Raw genomic sequence first — 20,074 nt, forward strand, 5'->3', positions numbered from 1 at the left:
TTTACATTTTTAAAGGTATATAAACAGAGAGAGATGATTAAGGATAGATGGATAAGGTGGCTAGCTGGCTAGCTAGATGATAGATAGATGTCTATATGTTCTCTCTTTCTCTCTATTTATGTGACAGAGATCACATGTGGCCCACAAACCTAAAATATTTGCTGTTTATTCCTTTAGAGAAAAGGCTTGCTGGTTCCTTGTCTATGCGATGGAGAAAATGTTAATAATGCAGATTAAATCTAAAAGCATGCATTGTTTGTACCTGTTATATTGTGATGATCACAAAATAATTGAAGAAATGTTCTTCTAGTATTAGAAAACTGTTACTTGATTCACAAAGAAGCCGCTTATGCCACTAACAGAGGAATGAATTTCTAACATCCATAATGCTGGAACCGAAAGCTGTTTCACGTTAAAGTGAATATGAATTGTATGAGAGTAAATAACAAGCCACTGCTAGATCACATATAAGATTAAATAACAATACATTTATTGTGACAAGAACTAGTGGGTTGGAATTTAATTCCAATGGTCAAATCCTCTTCAAACCACAACCTTAAGTTGGGTACAGCAAAACGTAACGGGAGCTTTCTGCAGGACCCAACTGACTGCGTGGGCTTCACGGTACATCAAAATGCATATTTTATTATTATTTGCAAATAAATGCTACACGTCTGGTATATTGGTAAAATTAAAAATCAGCAGGTGGTGCAAGGATAGTTCAGTGGTAGAATTTTGATTCCCAACCCTTGTATTTCTTCAAAAAGTGAGAAATAATAATTCAACAAATGGTGCTGCAATAACCATTTGTTACATAGACACATGGGAAAAAGAATGAAATGTGACTCCCACCATACAGCAAACTAAAAACAAAATGCGATAAGCTGCGTGTGTATCGCTTCCCCGCAAGCCTCCCTGGAGAGCGGGTTGTGGAACGTTCGCCAGCGCCCCACTCGCTCCTACCTGCCCTACTTGTCCTTGTTTCATGGGACTGTCCAAGCTACTCCCAGCCTCAGAGCCTTTGCCGCTACCCTTCTATTACCTGAAACATTTCCCTTTCTCCTCCTCAACACCTCCATTCCCAACACACCTAGAATCCTCCAGATCTCAGCTGAGACATTGCTTCCTTAGGGAAGGCAGTCTCGGCTCCTCTGATATGGCTGGGTCCCCTGATAAGCACCATCCCAGCACCCTGTGTTGCTCCTTCAAAATGTGTCATCACATTTCACTCCTGCTCCAAGGAACAGCTAGAGAAGGGACGGGACAGTGACTGAGACGGTGACTCCAGGGTGTAAGCAACCCAGGAGAGTCGTCTGCATCATACAGGGCAGCCCTGGTTGCAAAAGCTGAGGAACTGAGAAGCAGAGGGCTGGAGAACATCTGACTGGTGCAAACAGCCTAAAGTAGAAACCCAGAGCCCTCAGGAGTGCACAGGGAGGGAGACAGGGACTGGGAAGTAAGCCAAGCCAAGTTCCTTGAAGACGCTACCCTCACCAGTGCAGCCCTGTAACCCATGACTCCCCCCACTCCCCATGCACCTGAACCCTGTCACCCACCTGCCTCCCCAGGCTCCAAGCCCCACCTCGCCCCACCAACCCCTCACTCACTTGTCTAGGAGTCCTACAACCCCACCACAAACGCATGCAAGCGTGCATGCCTGCCCCAGCCCGACCCACCTCTCCTGCAAAAGAGCAGTCTCACCCAGCCCCTCCCGAGCCCTACGTCCCAGTCCCTGCCCACTGTAGGTGGTAGTTGGACCATAAAGGCTGCAGGCACTTACCTCCATACCCAGGCTACACCCGCTCCCAGCCCGTACAGTCACGTAACCCCCTCCCACCCAGCCCCTGACCTCTGTGCACATGTAAATCAGTGCATGGCCCTCCCAGATCTGCACATGCACACGACCCACAGTCATACCCACCAGCTCTGGGCAAGCGCTGACCTGCATACCCAGGTTACATCTGCTCCCAGCCCACTCAGGCACAATGCCAACCCACTGCCCTGAGCTCTGCACGTGCACACAAAGGGCCCTGTGCCCTAGACCAGCATACACCACAGCCTTGCCCGCCCCCAGACTCATGCACCTGCACAGCCACATCCTCCCCGCTGCTGGGCACCACGCTTACAGGCACCAGCATAGTATCCCCAACCTGCGTCTATACTTGCACTGCAACTCATCCCTGCACTGTTGTGCCCTGCCCCATACTCCGTATCCTGCTACACATCCATCCAGCAAATACAAGGCTTTAGACTACTGAAGAAAATCAACCTCCAAAGTAAACCAATCAAGATATTTGCAAGACAGCAGAAGATCACTAAGTATATCGTGATGTAGATTAATATAGCCCTGCCTAACAACCAAATTAAAACACTAGAGGAGACACAGACATTGGAACAGCTAATCAGAGGTGTTCATATAACTCTACTAAATAAAATAAATGGGATGGCTAGTGACATAAAGGAGAGCAAGAAGACACTAGAAGAGCATAAAGAGGAATTTGAAAGGATAAATAGGAAAAAATAGCAGATATCACAGAGATTAAAGATGCAGTAGACAAAAAAAACATACTAGAGACACACAACAGCAGATCTGAAGAGGCAGAAGAAAGAATAAGTGAACTAGAGGACAGGACTGATTTCAAACACTCAAAACAGCACATGGCAAAAAAGATGGAAAAATTTGAATTGGATTTCAGGGAAGTGATGGACTAAACAATGTGCACAAATATGACTCATTGGTGTCCCAGAAGGAGAAGAGAGGAGAGAAGGGCTAGGAAGAGTGGTAGAGGATATAATGGGGGAAACCTTCCCAACCTCATAAAGGACATAAATACACAAGTGAAAGAAGCTCAACAAACTCCAAATAGAATAAATCCAAATAGGTCTTCCCCAAGACACATACTCATCAGTCTGTCAAATGTTGGAGAAGCAGAAAATCCTGAAAGTGGCAAGAGAAAAACAACCTACTACATTCAAGGGAAACCACATAAGACTGAGTTTAGACTGCTCAACTAGTACCTTGGAGGTGAGAAGGCAGTGGAGTGATATATTCAAGATCCTGAAGGAGAAAAACTTCTAGCCAAGACTTCTGTAACCAGCCAAACTGTCCTTTGAAACTGAGGGAGAGATTAAAATTTTCACAGACAAAGAAATCCTGAAATAATTTGTCAACAAAAGACCGGCTCTACAAGAAATACTAAAGGGAATTCTGCCGGTTGGAAAAAAATGTCTTCACAAGAGAAATTGTAAAAGTATCTGTGTAATAACTTCTAGTCCTGTATCCCCCATTGGCTATAAGCTGCATGAAGACAGGGACTCTAGCATTTCGTTCACTGCTGAATTACCAGCGCCTAACATGCTGCCTGGAATATATGAAGTGCTTAGTAGGCGTGAGATCCTTTTCCTTTCCCCTTCTTTCTCCCTGCATTGGTCAGAGCTGACATCGTGACAAAGAACATTTTGTTCTGTTTGTTAGATTTATGGGGAATATTTTAACGGTTCTCTGGACTTTTCCATCTGATCACACTGTCATAGTTAAATGCAATTAATCCACGGTGTGATTTGCTTTATTACTGTTGTTGTTACAATTATTTTGCTGTGTCTCTCCCTTCTCTATTGGGTGGGGGGTTCCCTGAGGTGAGGCACTGGAGCTCTCACGCTCAGCACTAGCCTGGTGCCTTGGAGAGCAGGTTAGGGACACAGCCATGGAAAATATCAACAAAGTCATTTTATCTCTTTTGTTTGGGGGGGTGGGGGGTGCATGGTCTGGGAACCTGAACCTTTTACCACTGAACCACCCGTGCACCCCCACAAAGTCTGTTTTATGCTCTATATGGTGAGACAGATATTAAACAAGCAAATGTGCACCAAGTGGTAGTAAGTGCTACGAGATATAGCACAGCAGGGTAAGTATGAGAAGAGAGTTCCTGGAATGGGGAGGGAAATGCAATTCTATTTAGTATGTCCCGGAAGAGCCTCTGTACTAAGACGAGTAGAAACCTCAGGAAGGGAAGGCAGGCATCTGGGGGAAAATTATTCCTGGCTGGGGGAATAGAAAATGCAAGCCCAGAGATGGGAGCATGTTGTATGGGGTCAAAAAATAGCAAGGAGGCCAGTGTGGCTGGACCAGTGATGAGAGGGGAGGGCAGGTCTCTGTGGGCCACTGTCACAAGTTTGGCCCATCGCTCCGAGGGAGATGACAGCCATGGGGGCATTCTGAGCAGGGGCGGGAGGGGCGTGGTGCTGTGGTTTGAGTAGGCTCACCCTGGCTGCGGTGCTGGGAAAGGACAGTGGCGGGCAGGCCCAGAGCCAGGGGGCATTCCACGAGCCTGGGAGCGAGAAGCCCGGCTTAGACCCGGGATGCCGAGGGGTGGCAGCTCCTGGACACTTACTGTCAAGGTAGGATTTAAGGATTTCCCCACGGATTGGTTGTGTGGTGTGAGAAAGACAAATATGTGTTGACATTTTTGCACAGGCCCGTCCACCCTGCCAAGCACTGTGTCGTGCAGTGTCAGGGATCCGAAGGGATGGGAGGCCAGCCCCAGCTCAGGGAGCGCCTTCTCCATTTGGGCAACGGTGGCGGGCAGGTGCAGAGGACCCAAAGAAAATAGCAACAGTGACCCTTATGCCACAGATGTTCTACAGGTACCGGCACTTTACATCTATCACTTCACTTAGTCCTCGCAATACCCACCAAAAGGGGAGTGATTATATCTACACTCACAGGTGAGGAAGCTGAGACATAGAGCTGTCAGATACCTTAGGGGTTGGGGTTGCGCAGCTCACACATGGCAGAGCTGAGATTTGAACCCAGGAGGTAAAGCAGATCCGTCCCCAGGCACCACCTCCCACTGCTGCTGGAGGGACCGAAGCACCGCACAGGCTCTCGACATCGAGGAGAATCGGGCTGGATGTCCCTGGGGCAATCCAGAGCTGCAGAGCACAATACTGTCAGCACAGAACCCCCAGGGGGCTGAGGGGGAGTTTCCAGGGCTGGGCTGCCCCTCTTCCTTGGGGCAAAGGGTGTGTGTGTGCATGTGTGTGTGCATGTGTGCGTGTGTGCGTGTGTGCTATAGAACATCAGGAGCCCACAGAGGTAAGGGGTGTGAGCCTGCAGGACCCTGCACATGCCATTTAACAGGAGAGGTGACATGTAACATTCCTAACAGTGACCTCCCACTAACTTACTCAACAATGGGAGACAATGGGGCACACACCTGTGCGTGTACACGCTCACACACACACACACACACACACACTGGCAGCATGCTACTTTAACTTGTTCTGTTCTTGCCTCACTCACTGGTTCTGTTAACAAAGGGTTATGCAATAATTTTCCTTGGCCTAGGGAGAGACGCAGAGGCAATTCTGCTACCGCGCCTGTTCTCCAGGAAATCTGCCTCGTGAAAGAAAGAAGACATGCAGTCAACTATAATAGACGTGCTCAGAAAAAACTAAGGGACCATAAGAGAATGAAAAATAAAGAGTCAGGAGAGTTTGGTGGGCAGAGAGGGGCTGGCTTCTGGGAGAGCACAGGCCTAGATGTGTGGATGAGAAAGGGAGGCAGTTCTGGTAAAAAGGAGAGCTGTGCAAAGGCACTGAGGCAGGAGAGCTCGGTGCAGGTAGGCGAGAGGTTGAGGTTTCTGAAAAGACAGGATGTGAGAAAATCCTCCAAAGACAGATTAGGGCTGGATGGTGTGTGTGTGTGTGTGTGTGTGTGTGTGTTCCTAAATATCAGTCCATAGCATTTTACTCCTATTCCTCAGACCACGGAAGTCCGTGGAGGACTTTTGCTCAGAAGAGCGCCTAGCTCTCCTGGGTGCGCAGCAGGCAGGCAATTGACCGATACTTGTGACATATATAAATCAAGGACAGAAATAACAATAGCCAAAATGCCTGGCGCGCTTGCTCTGTGCCAGGTACGTTCCTAAATATTTTATACCTTTTAACTCATTTAACTCCCACAACAGCCCGTGGGGTAGTTGTTCTGATGATTTCCATTTTATAGATGTGGAAATCAAGACAGAGACGGTAAGCATCTTGCCGCAGGTCGTGACTAAGGAGCAGCGGTGTGGCCAGAGCCCTCGCGCACCCGCCATGCAGTAAGGAAAGCAGGTGGCCGAGGGCCGGGGTTCTGCAGAAGGAAGGTCCGAGGTGGCAGAGGTGCGGAGGTGCCTGGAAAGGAGAGACATTCCAAAGATAGAATTAACGCAGATGTTCATTGATATGGGAGGCCACAGAGAGGCAAGTGTCCAGAGCCTCGGGGCTTGAAGCTATTAAAGAAATTGGAGGAGAGGGCGGGAGGGTGACAGTGGAGGGTCAGACACTGTGCAGGGGGTCTGGGCAGCCAGGAACCCAAAATCCAACCGGGAGAGAGGTGTTGCAAAGGCGAGCGTTGGGGCCCCGGGCTGTGTCCCATACACCACTCTGGGATTCCCTGGACTCATCCTGGGAATCTCGCGGCTCTCCCAAGTTTCCTCTCTGTGTTTATATAATTTAGCAGGGAAAGGATCGTTAATGACTAATCTATGTCCACGGGGCGCAGAGCCAAGGGGGAGATGCTGTCAGGCCGGAAGGCGGGCTGGGGCTTCCCAGCTTGGCTGCAGCGCCCTCCGCCTCCTCTTCCTCACCGCATTGTCTCCCCGACTCACCCCAACGCAAAGCCGGGCTCTGAGCAGCTGTAGGATAATTTCTGGGATTCGGAGAGGGGGACGGGACTCACGATCCCCAGGACCTTGAACGTTTGAACTCCACCCCCCAACTGGCCAAGTAAGTACCTAAATCCTCCGGGAGCGGGGGACACATTCGTGAGTCCTGCCATGAACGGATCCTAGAAGAACATTTCTGAAAATTAAGAGAAAAAAAAGAAAAGAATACCAGCTGGCCCTAAAGTAACAGAAAGCCCCAAGTGACAAAAAAGAAGCAGGAGTTTCGGGTCTGACAGCTGCTGGCCTGGCTGATAAATGGTTTTGGAATGTCTTTTTACCTTGTAGTCATCCAGGAGAGTCTCTGGAGACAGTGGATTTGGAAACGTTTCTGTTCTGATTCCATACCCTATTTGATTGGTAGAGTGTGCTGCATTTTGGTGAGTTATCAAATCTTGATGTGATTCTGGGAATATTGCTAATGTCAGGTGACTTGAAAACTAGGGAATGTGTGACATTTAAGCTACGCCTAACTAAAATGAAAGTTTTCCCTGGAAAAGTAGGTTAAAATGCTTTCTCTTTTGCATTCAGTTGTAACCTCTTTGATTGCTTTCCATTTCTGATATCAGTCAGCAGTCTTTTCAGATGCAAAATGATAGGAAGAGGTTTGCTGTTTAAATTGTCCAAGGGGTGGGTCTACATTTAAGGCACCTCCTTGTCGATTCCTGCCTCAGGGAATTAGCCGACTGTGAGGGGAGCCTGGAACATTTCTTTTAACTGGGTTTTTATTTAGAAGGGAGGGGGAGAGGGGTGACAAATGACCCAACCTGGATTCTTTGAGAAAGTCAACTTGGGTTTTAAGGAAATCCGTTGCGTTTAAGGCACTGCCCTGGAACCTCTTCAGCAGCACGGACAGACAGAAGGATGGGGAAAGATGCTGGTGAGGTATCACTGCTCCTAGCTGTGAGTTTTATAAACTGATAGACAGACTCACCTTTGTGCTGCCCACCCCCACTCTCCAGATTATGGACTCGTGCCATTTGCACCGTGGACTTTGCTGTTTTGCTGAAAATGTTGCAACATGACTGATGCAACCCCCAGTTCACTGATAAAGCAGTGACAGGGACCAGGCTAGCCAGCTCCCAGGGCCTTCCTTCCCCACGGCTGCTGCTGCCTCCGCGCTGGGCCGCCCTCTCCCACTTCCCATCGGGGAGGAAATGTCATGTCATCCTGCCCTTCTTCTTATCTCCACACTGCCCAAATCTGGGCACGTTTTATAGCAGATACCCACTGAGCATGGGGCCCAGGGAAGTCCGTAAGAAAAAAAAAATGCATGCATATGTGTGTGTGTTTGTGGTACGTGTGTGTGTGTGTATGGTGGAGGAAAAGTGTACTAAATGCTGTCTTGGGCTTTACCTTCTTTGCCTGTCTCTTTCTCACAACAACCCTGGGTGGAAGTTTCTCTTATACCCATTTTACAGATGAAGAAACTGAGGCTCAAGGAGGGCAAATCACCTGTCCATGTCCACATAATTAGAAAGTGGACAGGTCTGGATTCAAGGGTAGGCCTTTCTAACCCCAAAGCTCTTCCCTTGCTTGTGGGGAGACCTGAAATCCAGGAGACTGGAGGATGGGCACGCCAGGGGCAGACACGCCAGCTTGTTGGGGGGACCCGGTAAACCACACAACTATTTGCAAGACCACAAAAGCCTTGTAGGGCATTTTCTAATGACAGCATCAGCAGCAGAGGCTGCAGAAGGCTTTCAGCCCTATTCGTTTTCACACAGGGGTGAGAGGATAAGAGCCAATGAGCGCTTCAGCCCTCAGTATCTTAATTAAAGGCCACGTGAAGTGGCCTTCCTGCTGCAATTAGGGAGCTCTTTTCTTGAAAGGGAGTGTTTTCCCTTTCTCTCTGCTCTGAGTTTCTTTCTTTTTTTCCCTTAAATCTTGGCAATAAAAATTGTGAAGGGCCTAAAAGAAATAGGAACAATTTTCCTCCCCGGGGGTTTCTTTTTGTCCCTATGTTTTCTATCAGCAGAGATGTCGGTGCAAGAGGCCACTAAAATGAGTGTCCTCAGCCACCATGCTGCACATGGGGAGGCAAAGGTCTTGGTCACATAAAGACATTCACCGTCCTCTCCTCTGGCTCAGTTCCCCTCCCTCTCACCCCACTGCCCCTCCACAAGCGCCTGCCCACACCCCCTGCTCCCCCAGTGAGGTGTTCACTTTCTCACTTGGCCTTTTTCAATTTGGTAATAAAGCGATGCCCACTCTTCTCACCCTCCCTCCTCTTTGTAAATTTGTGTAAATACAGTGCTACTATCAAGCAACTTGATTGCAAAGTGAAATTGCAAATATCACACAGGAAGAAATAACCTGGTTCATTCTTTGTTAGGGCTAAGAGTTATAACAGAGTTCTGGTGACTATAATTAACATTATATGAACATAACCAAAGTCTTAGTCATTTTCATTTTTGAAGATAAGTTACTAATAAAGCTTTGAGATTTCAGTTCCCGTTTTAAATGGATTTCAATGGCCCTTTTTCCCATCCCGTTGTCCTGGGGTGATTTAGACCTCTTATCCACGCGCTTTCGAGTCTTGGCAGATGTACTTAACGTGGTTGTGGCAAATATGTACTTAACAAGGAAGGAAGTCATGGCAAATAATTCCCTCGAGCATAGAGAAGATGGGCGTGCTGAGGCATTTGCTGATAAGGAAAGCTCCCCTGTTCTAGGGTTCAGATTGCCCCAGGGAATTTATGGACAGCCGTGGGGCTCCCAGCCTCCACGTGGGGCCTAAGAGCAGGTGGAAGGGACAAACGGAGGTGGTCCGGGGTCAGGAGGGCGGAGCCAGGCAGGGTCACCTTCATGGGGTTGTGGGGACCTCGCTGCCCTGGAGGGCAGACTCCAAATCCCCGGCCATGACTGGGCGTCAGGGGACCTGCGGGTCCTTTACAAATGGGTGTATTTTATGTATGTTTTTCATCCAGAGAGGTCTATACTTTTTATTGACGCCCCCAAATGTTGGAATATCCTAAAATTGATAACAAACAAGCAAAACCCCCTCTGTCCTAGAGACACTAAATACGCCTGCTCCGAGCATTGAACTGTATAATCGACAAAATGAAGGACTGGGGATGATATTTTAGGGACTCAACATATGTCACTGCAGTCATCTTACAAAAATATTATGGAATTATATAAAATTCCATATGAAACATTGCAGAATTATAATAACTAAGTCTAATAATTTCTTGACCTCTCTCCCCACCTTAATCTTCCCTACTTCCCTTTTTCAATGTTAATACACATTTGCATATCAAATCTTAATACATATCAAATCAGTGCCTAGTAGTTGATATTCTAGATCTAGATTATTTAGCCATTCCTAAAGAGATAATGTGAACTATCATTCAGTAGTTTCCAATTTTCACCATTAGAAATAATGCTGCAACAAACATCCTTATGCAAATGTGCAAAGATTTCTCCTGGAAAAATACCTAAGGAATGGAATTGGATTTTACTGTAGGACACACACTGCTAAAAAGCCCTCTAAAAAAGAGTAAAATCTATACTCCCACTAACAGTGCATGAAAATACGTATTTTCATATACTTTCTCCAACTTCAAGTGCTGTTCAACTTTTCCATTTTTTACAGCCTGTTAGATGAAAATGCTGTTTATATTAATTTGTATTTTCTAGTAATTAATTAGTTTCAGGTGTTATTATATGTTTACTGACCACTTGTATTTCCCCTCTGGTGAGTTTCCTCTTTATATCCTTTGCCAACTTCTCTTTTGGCTTGTTAATCTTTTTTGTTGTTATTTATAGGAGTTATTTATATATTGTTTATACTATGTTTTTTCTGTTACTTATGGTGTAAATATTTTCCCAGTTTGTTTTATGTATTTAGTTTTGTTTATGCTGTCTTGATTTTTATTTTACATTTTAATGTAGTCAAATTTATTCTTTTTCTAGTTGTGTTTTGTGCAATAAATCTTTAACGCCCAAGTTAACAAAGGTCATTAATGTTTTTCCTCCCAATAATTTTGCAATTTTTAGTCTTTAATATACCCAAGACTGATTTTCAAGACTGTTGTGAGATAGAAATCTATATTATTTTTCTCAAAAGGAATAGCTAGTCATCTTGACACTATTTCTTAAAGAGTCCATCCTTCCTCCACCGATTTGAGCTGAAGCAATTAGTTACAGCTTTGTAAGCTATTTACAGTTCCTCTCATCACAGAATGCTATTTTCCCTTCCTATAGTGATCCCCACATCATACCATTTGTCTCTAATGTCTATTCCTTCAAGACTAAATTCAAGAATCAATTCTCCATCTCAGGAAGACATTGCTCATTCTCCTAGTCACTTCTCTGCTTAAAATTCCCCAGCGAGGGGTATAGGAACACAGTAGGTATATGCTGTTTCAGTTAAGTTGATGTGCTTGTTTGAAAGGATGTCTGGACCCTAGAAAAGCCATGTTTTAATCAAAATCCCAACTTCGTACAGGCAGAATAAACCCTGTTCAATACTGTATGTTTGAAACTGTGATTGGATTGTCTCCCTGGATGCTGTGATTTAGTCAAAAGTGGTTGTTGAACTGGATTAGGTGACGACATGTCTCCACCCATTTGGGTGGGTCTTGATTGGTTTACTGGAGTCCTATAAAAGAAGAAACATTTTGGAGAATGAAAGAGATTTAGAGAGAGCAGAGAATGATGCAGCACCACAAAGCAGAGAGTTTATCAGCCAGTGACCTTTGGAGATGAAGAAGGAAAATGCCTCCCAGGGAGCTTCATGAAACCGGAAGCCAGGAGAGAAAGCTAGCAGGTGACGCCGTGTTCGCCACGTGCCCTTCCAGATGAGAGAGGAACTCTGACTGTGTTTGCCATGTGCTCTTCCACTTGAGAGAGAAACCCTGAACTTCATCGGCCTTCTTGAACCAAAATATCTTTCCCTGGATGCCTTTGACTGGACATTTCTATAGACTTGTTTTAATTGGACATTTTCTTGGCCTTAGAACTGTAGCAACTTATTAAATTCCCCTTTTAAAAAGTCATTCTGATTCTAGTATATTGCATTCCAGCAGCTAGCAAACTAGAACAGTTGATATCAAACCAAATGTGATCACTACAGATTTAAGATGTTAAATTTAATCCCTATGGTAACCATAAAGAAAATATATGAAAAATATATGCAGAAAGACATGAGAAAGAACTCAAAATGGTGCAATACTAAAAATCAAATAAATATGAACTTAGGCATTAACGGAAGGATCGAGGGGCAAAAAAGATATAACAATTTAAAAGAACAAATAGCAAATGGCAGAGGAAAGTTGTGCAATATTCTTAGTTACTTTAAACATAAATTCTACAATCAAAAGGCAGAGATTGGCAGAATGGATTAAAAAACATCATCTAACTATATGATGTTTACCAGAGAGTCTTCATAAATTCAGAAACACAAGTAGGTTGAAACAGAAATGATGGAAAGAAATATATCATGCAAATAGTAACCAAAGTGAGCTGGGATAGCTACATTAATATCAGATAAAATAGACTTTAAGTAAAAAACTGTTATGGGGCAAAAATATACTGATGAAAGGTCAATTCAAACAGAATTGAATAATAGATAATAATAAAAAAAATATGGGATTCAGAAAAGATAGTGCCAAGAGGGAAATTTATATATGCATTAAAAAAGCAGAAGGATCCCAAATCAGAGACCTTACCTTACAACTCAAGGATCTGGAAAAAGAAGACCAGATTAAAGCCAAAGCAAGCAGAAGGAAGGAAATAACAAAGATTAGAGCAGAGATAAATGAAATCATGAATAAAAAAGCAATAGACATAATCAACAAAACCAAAAGTTGGTTCTTGGAAAAGATCAATAAATTCAACAAACCTTTGATTAGACTGACAAAGAAAAAAGAGTATAAACAAATAGCTAAATTTGGAAATGAAATGGGGGACATTATTACCAAACCCACAGAAATAAAAAGGATTATAGGAGAATACCATGAGCGACTGCATACCACTAAGTTAGATAACCTAGATAGCAAATTCCTAGAAACACATAAACTACCTACACTGACTCAAGAAGAAATAAAGGATATCGACAGACCAATCACAAGTAAAAAATTGCATCAATAATCAAAAAGCTCCAAACAAAGAAAAGCCCAGGGTCAGATAGATGGTTTCATTGGTGAATGTTACTAATTATTCCAAGAAGAATTAACACCAACACTACTCAAACTCTCTTTATCATATGAGGCCAACATCACCCTCATGCAGAAGTTAGATAAAAACACAAGAAAATAAAATGACAGATCAACATCCTCCTGAATATAGACGCAAAAATTTCAACAAAATACCAGCAAACCAATTCCAACAACACTTTAAAAGAACTATACACCATGACCAAGTGGGATTTATCCCAGGTACGCAAGGGTGGTCCAACATAAGAAAATCAAGTAATGTAAAACCACATTAATAGAATGAAAACAACAAACCATACACTCATCTTAATTAATAGAGAAAAGGCATGTGACAAAACCCAGGACCTCTAGGAATAGACTAAGAAATAGAGCTAGGAATAGAAGGAAATTTTCTCAACATGATAAAGGGCATACATGAAAAACACATAGCTAACTTCGTATTCAATGGTGAAAGGATATCTTTCCTTCTAAGATAAGAACAGTCAAGGATGCCCACTGTCACCCCTTTTACTTGCTACTGAACTGGAAGGTCTAGCCAAACCAATTAGACAGGAAAAAGAAATACAAGACATCCAAGTTGGAAAGAAGTGAAACTTTCCCTATTGTTGGCATGATTCTGTATATATAGAGAAAATCCTGAAAAATCCACAACAGATCTATTATAATTAATAAACTCAGCAAAGTAACAGGGTACAAGATTAACACACACACAAACACACCAGTAGTGTGTCTACATGGTAGTAATGAACAATATGAAGAGGACATTTTGAAAAATTCCATATATAATAACAACTAAAAGAATCAAATAAGTAGGAATAAATTTAGCCAAAGTGTAAAGACTTACACATGAAAAAAAAAAACCCCCACAAAATATTGCCAAAATAAAACAAAGATCTAAATTAATAGAATGGTGGGACTTTCTATGTTCATGGATCAGAAGACTCAATGCTGTTAAGATTCAAGTCTAGCTCAAGTGACTCAAGTGAGTTCAGCACAATCTCAATCAAACTACCAGCAGCCTACTTTGCAGAAATGGAAAAGCCAACCATCAAAGGGTAAGGGGCTCAGAGTAGCCAAAACCACCTTGAGAAAGAAGAATGTTGGAGGACTCACACTTCCTGATTTTAAAACTTATTACCAAGCTAAAGTAATAAAAACAGCCCTTACATCTATGGCTAATTGATTTTTGGCAAGGATGCCAAGCCCACTCATTGGGGACAGAATGGTCTCTTCAACAAATGGTGCTGGGAAAACTGGATGTCCATACACAAAAGAATAAAGGTGGACCCCTACCTCGCACCATTTACAAAAATGAACTACAAATGGATCAAAGATTTAAACATAAGAACCAAACCTATAAAACTCCATAGGAAAGACAGCATAGGGAAGCATCTTCAGGACCCAGTGTTAAACAATGGTTTCTTAGACTTCATACCAATGGCACAAGTAACAAAAGAAAAAGAAGATTAAAGGGACTTCATCTATATTAAAAACTATGGTGCACCAAAAGACATCCTTATGAAAGCAAAAAGAAAACCTACAGAATGGGAAAAATATTTGGAAACCACATAGCCCATAAGGGTTTAATATCCAGAATATACGAAGAACTCCTACAACTCAACAACAAAAAGACAAACAACTGAATTTAAAAATGGGCAAAAGACTTGAACAGACATTTCTCCAAAGAAGATAGACAAATGTCGAAGATACCCATGAACAGATGTCCAACATCATTTGCCATTAAGGAAATGCAAATCAAAATCACGAGACCATTTCACACTCTCTAAAATGGCTACTGTTAAAAAAAAGGAAAAAAGAAGGATCGGAGAGGATGTGGAGAAAAGGAACATTTATTCATTGTTGGTGGAATCTAAAATGGTGCAGTCACTCAGAAAATAGTTCAAAAGTCCCTCAGAAGGGCAAGCATAGAATCACTTGACTCAGCAATCTCACTTTTAGGTATATACCCCAAAGAATAGAAAGCAGGAACTCATATTTTCACACTGATGTTCATAGCAGCATTTTCCACAATTGCCAAAAAAATGAAATCAACTCGAGTGTCCATCAACAGAGGAATGGATAAACAAAATGTGGTCTGTCCACACAATGGAATATTATTTAGCTGTAAAAAGGGATGAAGTTCTGATGCATCCTACCACATGGTTGAACCTTGAAGACATTGTATTGAGTGAAATAAGCCAGACTCAAAGGATAAATAATTGTATGATCTCACTGATATAAAATAACCAGGATAAGCTCATCACAGGGTCAGAAATACGGGTTACCAGGGGCTGGGGTAGTGGTAGGGAACGGTGAATTAATGCTTCATCAGTATGGAGTTTCTGTTTTGGGTGATGGAAAAGTTTGGTAATGAATGGTGGTGATGGTAGCACAAAATTGTGAATATAATTAACACCACTGAATTATATATTATATATACAATTATATATTTGAATGTGGTTAAATGGGGACGTTTTAGCCTCTCTCCCAACTAGAAAGCCACCGCTGCCTCTGGACGCTCTCACGATGGCGACCTCTCTGGGATCCAACACCTATAAGAGGCAGAGCTGGGAGGATGCGAACTTCCCCATACTGTGCCAGACTTGACTTGGAGAAAACCCATATATCCGAATGATCAGAGAAAAATATGGGAAGGAATGCGAAATCTGCACCAGGCCATTCACAGTGTTTCTTGGGGGCCTTGAGGTTTGCAGGCATTTCAAGAAAACCGAAGTCTGCCAGACCTGCAGCAAATGGAAGAGCGTCTGCCAGACCTGCCTGTTGGACCTGGCGTAGGGCTGGCCCATCCAGGTGCCTGATGCGGGATTGTCTTTCAAGGATGATATGCCAAAGTCAGATGTCAACACAAAGGATGCTGCCCACAGAATATGGAGAGATGGAACGTGGCCAGTTGGTATGCTAGGGAAAGCCACATCCACCCGTGACGTGCTGCTCAAACTGGTCAAAACACCGTCCTATAATCAGAACTGACCCCACATTTGCTCCTTCTGGGTGAAAGGAGAATGTGAGAGGACAACCGTGTCCATACAGACATGAGAAGCCTACAGATCCAGATGACCCCCTTGCTGATCAGAATATCAAAGATCAATATTGTGAAATCAATGACCCTGTGGCAGATAAATTTCTAAAGTGGGCTTCAACAGTCCCTCTTATACACCCACCAGAGGGCAAGGCCATCACCACGGCACATGTTGGTGGTCTAGGAGATACCATTACCGAGACAGATGCAGGAAGTCATTTCCACCAGCATGAAGAGATTCGGACAATCACTGTTGTGCAGAGACGGCAGTGTGCTTTCCTCCAGTGTGCCACAAGGCAAATAAGTTGATAAATAATAAGTTGATTGTCATGGCAGCAGGCTCAACATGAAATGGGGATGAGCCCCAGCAGCCAGAAGAAAAGAAAAAGAGAAAAATGGAACCGCAGACTCTGGAATCGAGGTAGAGCCTGTTCCAGGGCTGCCTGGAGCTCTCCCTCCTTCTCCCGCAGCAGCAGAAGGAGCCTCTGCCAACTTCACCCTCCTCCAGATGGTCCTCCAGCCGTGGTGAACATGGTCCTGCCACCACCCCTGGTGTTGCTCTGTCCCCACCCAGGTTTTGGGCCACACATGTTCCACCCGAAGGGACCAATCTCCTTCCATGAGGGCTCCAGGACCAGTCTGCCCTCCTTCTCAGGACCTCAGAGGACGGGAGCTCATACTGGGGAACACCGCAGCCCCTGGCACATTGCCTAGCCCATTACCACCACCCCTGGGCCCTACAGAAGAAATGGTGTGCTCATTTCCCAGTAAATGAATCTTGGAATAAATACATTTTTATTCCTTTTTAGTTTGCATGGCAGCTGAACGTCTTCTGACGTGGGCAGTCAGAGAACTACAGCCATGCTTTCCTATATGTATTCAAAGGACTGATGGACCTCAAATAAGCTGCCATGAACACATCTGGTTACTCCTATAATATCAGTAATAAAACCTAATGCCTGCTCCCTTTTCTATATGGGGACAAGTGACTGAATGAATTGGTATATCCAAGAGAGTTCCCGTCCCAATTATATGTTCATTTTGTATTTTTACTTAGGAAAAAGAGTATTGACCTGCAGTTAAAAAAAAAAAGTCTATTGGGCATTTTCTTTTTCATCTTCTTAAAAAAAAGATGAACTAAGTTTAATCATTGTAGTGGCATGAATGTGACTGCTCACTCTTCTGAAGCCAACCCCTCAGAAAGACAAACAGAAACCAGTACCCAGCACAGTCCAGGTCTTTTTTCCCTCTTTTCCTCATTTCTTACTAAAGGAATCTGTCTGACAGCTTTGCTTCTCTACGCCAACAAAAAGACAAAAAATTGCTTTCTATTCCTGTCAATCATATAGAAACACAAATTCCTCGGAGCTGTATATGATCATAGAAGCTTGGTGTCTGGGATGAAATTAGTTTAAAGAACTTCCTGGAAACATTTTAACAAACTGAAACAAAAAGTACTGAAGAGTGTTTGCATGGAAGCCTTGTGACTTACAACCGGAACTTTGCTCTCCAGCTTTCCTTTCCTGTGTCTTCAAAGTCTCATTTTAATTCTTTGCTCCTGGGCAGGGAGTGATCTGTTGGTCTTAGAATGTTTGGGTATAACTGAATTATAGATGGTAAAGGAAATGTGATGTTGTATTGAGTTGTGTTGTGTTTTTAAATGATTAAAAACGGGTCAATTTTCCCCCCCAGAAATGGGGGGGTGGGTGGGGTGGATTTTAAGTTGTATCAAAAAATTTAAAACAACTATGGGACTATACAACAGAGACAGTGGACCCAAATGTATACTAGGGACTATAATTAATAGTATAATTAGAATAATATTGCTTAATCAATTATAACAAAGGCCATTTAGTCTCCTTGAGCCTTAGTTTTTCACCTGTACAATGTATACATTAATACCTAGTAGGCTTATTATGGATAAAATGAGATAATAAATTTGGAGCCTGCCACATATTAAGGTACTATTTTAATCTATCCCCCATACCTAATACATGTAATACACGTACTAGTCGCTAGGAGAGTAACGAAGGGGTTAGTTCTTCTAGGATGCCATCCTCACCCATAACAATGGCCTGTGGCCAGTGACCTCCTACCTGAGCTGTGGCCAGTACCAGCCACCTGTGGCTCTTTACAGCTCTCGGGCCACTGGGGAGGATGTGCTCGTCCCACTCTGCCTTTTGTTTGTTTTGCCCTAGAAAGAATTTAATTTGCATGTCACTGGGGACACCAACTTCCTAGGAAGGGAACAGCTGTTTTTCCCCTAGATTTCTTTTCTCCTTTCCCTTTGGGACAATGGCTTTGCCTTCTCAGAGTGGAGTATACTGACATCTAATAAAATGTAGGCTTTGCCGCTACCAGTCATTTGAGAAAATGTCACCAGGGGTGATGTTCGGTATGAAGAGTCCGCAGTGAGTCAGCACATGTCTTTACTTTCGTCTGCCAAGAGCTGAGAGAATTCCAAGTCGGGGTCAAAGCTCTTTAGTTTGGGGGGCTGGGGGTGCTTCCAAGGTCTCCCTTTGCAAACGGAGGCGAAAGTCAGAGGCGTCAGACTGCAGATGAACTTTCCGCGACACCCGTGTCTACGTCAGGGAAACTGACAGCCAGCAAGTGGGCAGCAAAGCTGTAGGAACTATGCATCTTATCATAGTAAAAACACACCGTGGGCGCTATTTCTGAAATGATTCCGATCGTTAAATTAAGAGTTGGGTTACGACTTCATACAAATAAACATGAAGCAAAATAAATGTTTTGTCCCCCCTGGTGCCACCCATGCCCAAGGTGTTTCAGCTTCAGCTTTGTGATCACTGGACGTCCTTCTCGCCTTCCTCCTCCTTTATGGATGTTGAACTTGCGTCCCTTTTCCATCTCTACAGAGGCCGGCCGGCCTTCGACCCGATCAGCTCACCGCAGTAACACCAGTCTGAGCTTTCCTCCTGCTCTCACTGCCTTCCCTACCACCCTTTCTTCTTATTAGAGTAATCTTCCTGAGCGCAGACCTCACGTGCCACTCAAAAAGCTTCAGTTGCTCCCTAGTGACCATAACCTAGGATGCCTAAACACACACACACACACACACACACACACACACACACACATATATATTTATTTATTTATTTATTTATTTATTTTTTTGGCATGGGCAGGCTCTGGGAATTGAACCCGGGTCTCCGGCATGGCAGGTGAGAATTCTGCCAGTGAGCCACCGACACTCTGTCCTGCCTAAATATTTTATGTGAAGGAATGACTTCCTCTTCAAAACCTTGAGAGTGTGGGGGGGGGCTGCGTGGGGGGCTGGAGGGATGTGTAAGGAAGAGTAAATCCCTGTATGAATTTACTTATCTTTACAGATGAAGTTTTCCACATATATAATTTCACATAAACTTTTCCCTATGAAAATATTTCTAATATGCTGAAAATAGAAAATAGAATAATGAACTCTCTTAAGCCATCGGTTTAAGCAGGAGAGCATTGCAGGTGCTAGGGAATTCCGTAGGTGACAGCCCACGCACATTTTGCACTGCTATTCTGAATGTGGGGCTCACTTCCACACGTGCCTTTCTATATTGGAGCAGGGATCACAAGATTTTTCTGAATAAAGGCACAAAGTAAATATTTTTGGCTGTGCAGACCATACAGATTCTGCTGCAAAGACTCAACTCAGCTGTTGTATTGCAAAAATAGTCATAGATGATATGCAAACAAATTTCGTGGGGCAGATTTGGCCCGTGGGTTATAGTTTGTTGATCCATGCATTAGAGTATCAACAATAACATATAACAATGATTTGTAAATCTTTAAACTTTATGTAAATTATATCAAACAAGATGTATTTTTTTACAACCTGATTCCTTTGCCCAGCATAATGGTTTTCATTTATCCATGTCAGTACAAATATTTCTAGTACATTCATTTTAAATTGCTTGATAGCGTCCCATTCCAAATATGCTATTTATTTATTTATATCCATTCTGCAATTGTTGAACATTTATGTTGTTTCCAGATTTTTGCTAATGGAAAAATGATGCAATGAATAAGTTTCTTCATGTCATCCTGTACATTTGCATGAAGGTCTATGAAGGGTTCATCTTTTAAACTGTATAGCAGCCCTGTTATTTAGATTTTTAAATTTTCATTCATCTGTGGTTGTAGTGATAGTGTGTGTGCGT

The 20,074-nt window shown here is 43.5% G+C and overlaps 1 protein-coding gene and 1 pseudogene across 4 annotated transcripts in view; both read left to right on the top strand.

Annotated features, from left to right (window-relative positions):
- Positions 1-6,558: 6,558 nt before the first annotated feature.
- NR1H4 (nuclear receptor subfamily 1 group H member 4) overlaps positions 6,559-20,074 on the top strand; it is a 93,328-nt gene continuing 79,812 nt past the window's right edge. For 3 of the 4 annotated variants that reach the window (XM_077111759.1, XM_077111763.1, XM_077111764.1), the window contains exons 1-2: positions 6,559-6,768; positions 6,993-7,084. The gene's annotated coding sequence lies outside the window, so the exon portion shown is untranslated. The remainder of the gene's footprint in view (positions 6,769-6,992; positions 7,085-20,074) is intronic. The other variant, XM_077111760.1, reaches the window with a different exon arrangement.
- LOC143690731 (pre-mRNA-splicing factor RBM22 pseudogene) lies at positions 15,349-16,619 on the top strand (annotated as a pseudogene).

This window comes from Tamandua tetradactyla, chromosome 7 (genome assembly GCF_023851605.1).
Source record: "Tamandua tetradactyla isolate mTamTet1 chromosome 7, mTamTet1.pri, whole genome shotgun sequence".
NCBI classification, from domain to species: domain Eukaryota; kingdom Metazoa; phylum Chordata; class Mammalia; order Pilosa; family Myrmecophagidae; genus Tamandua; species Tamandua tetradactyla.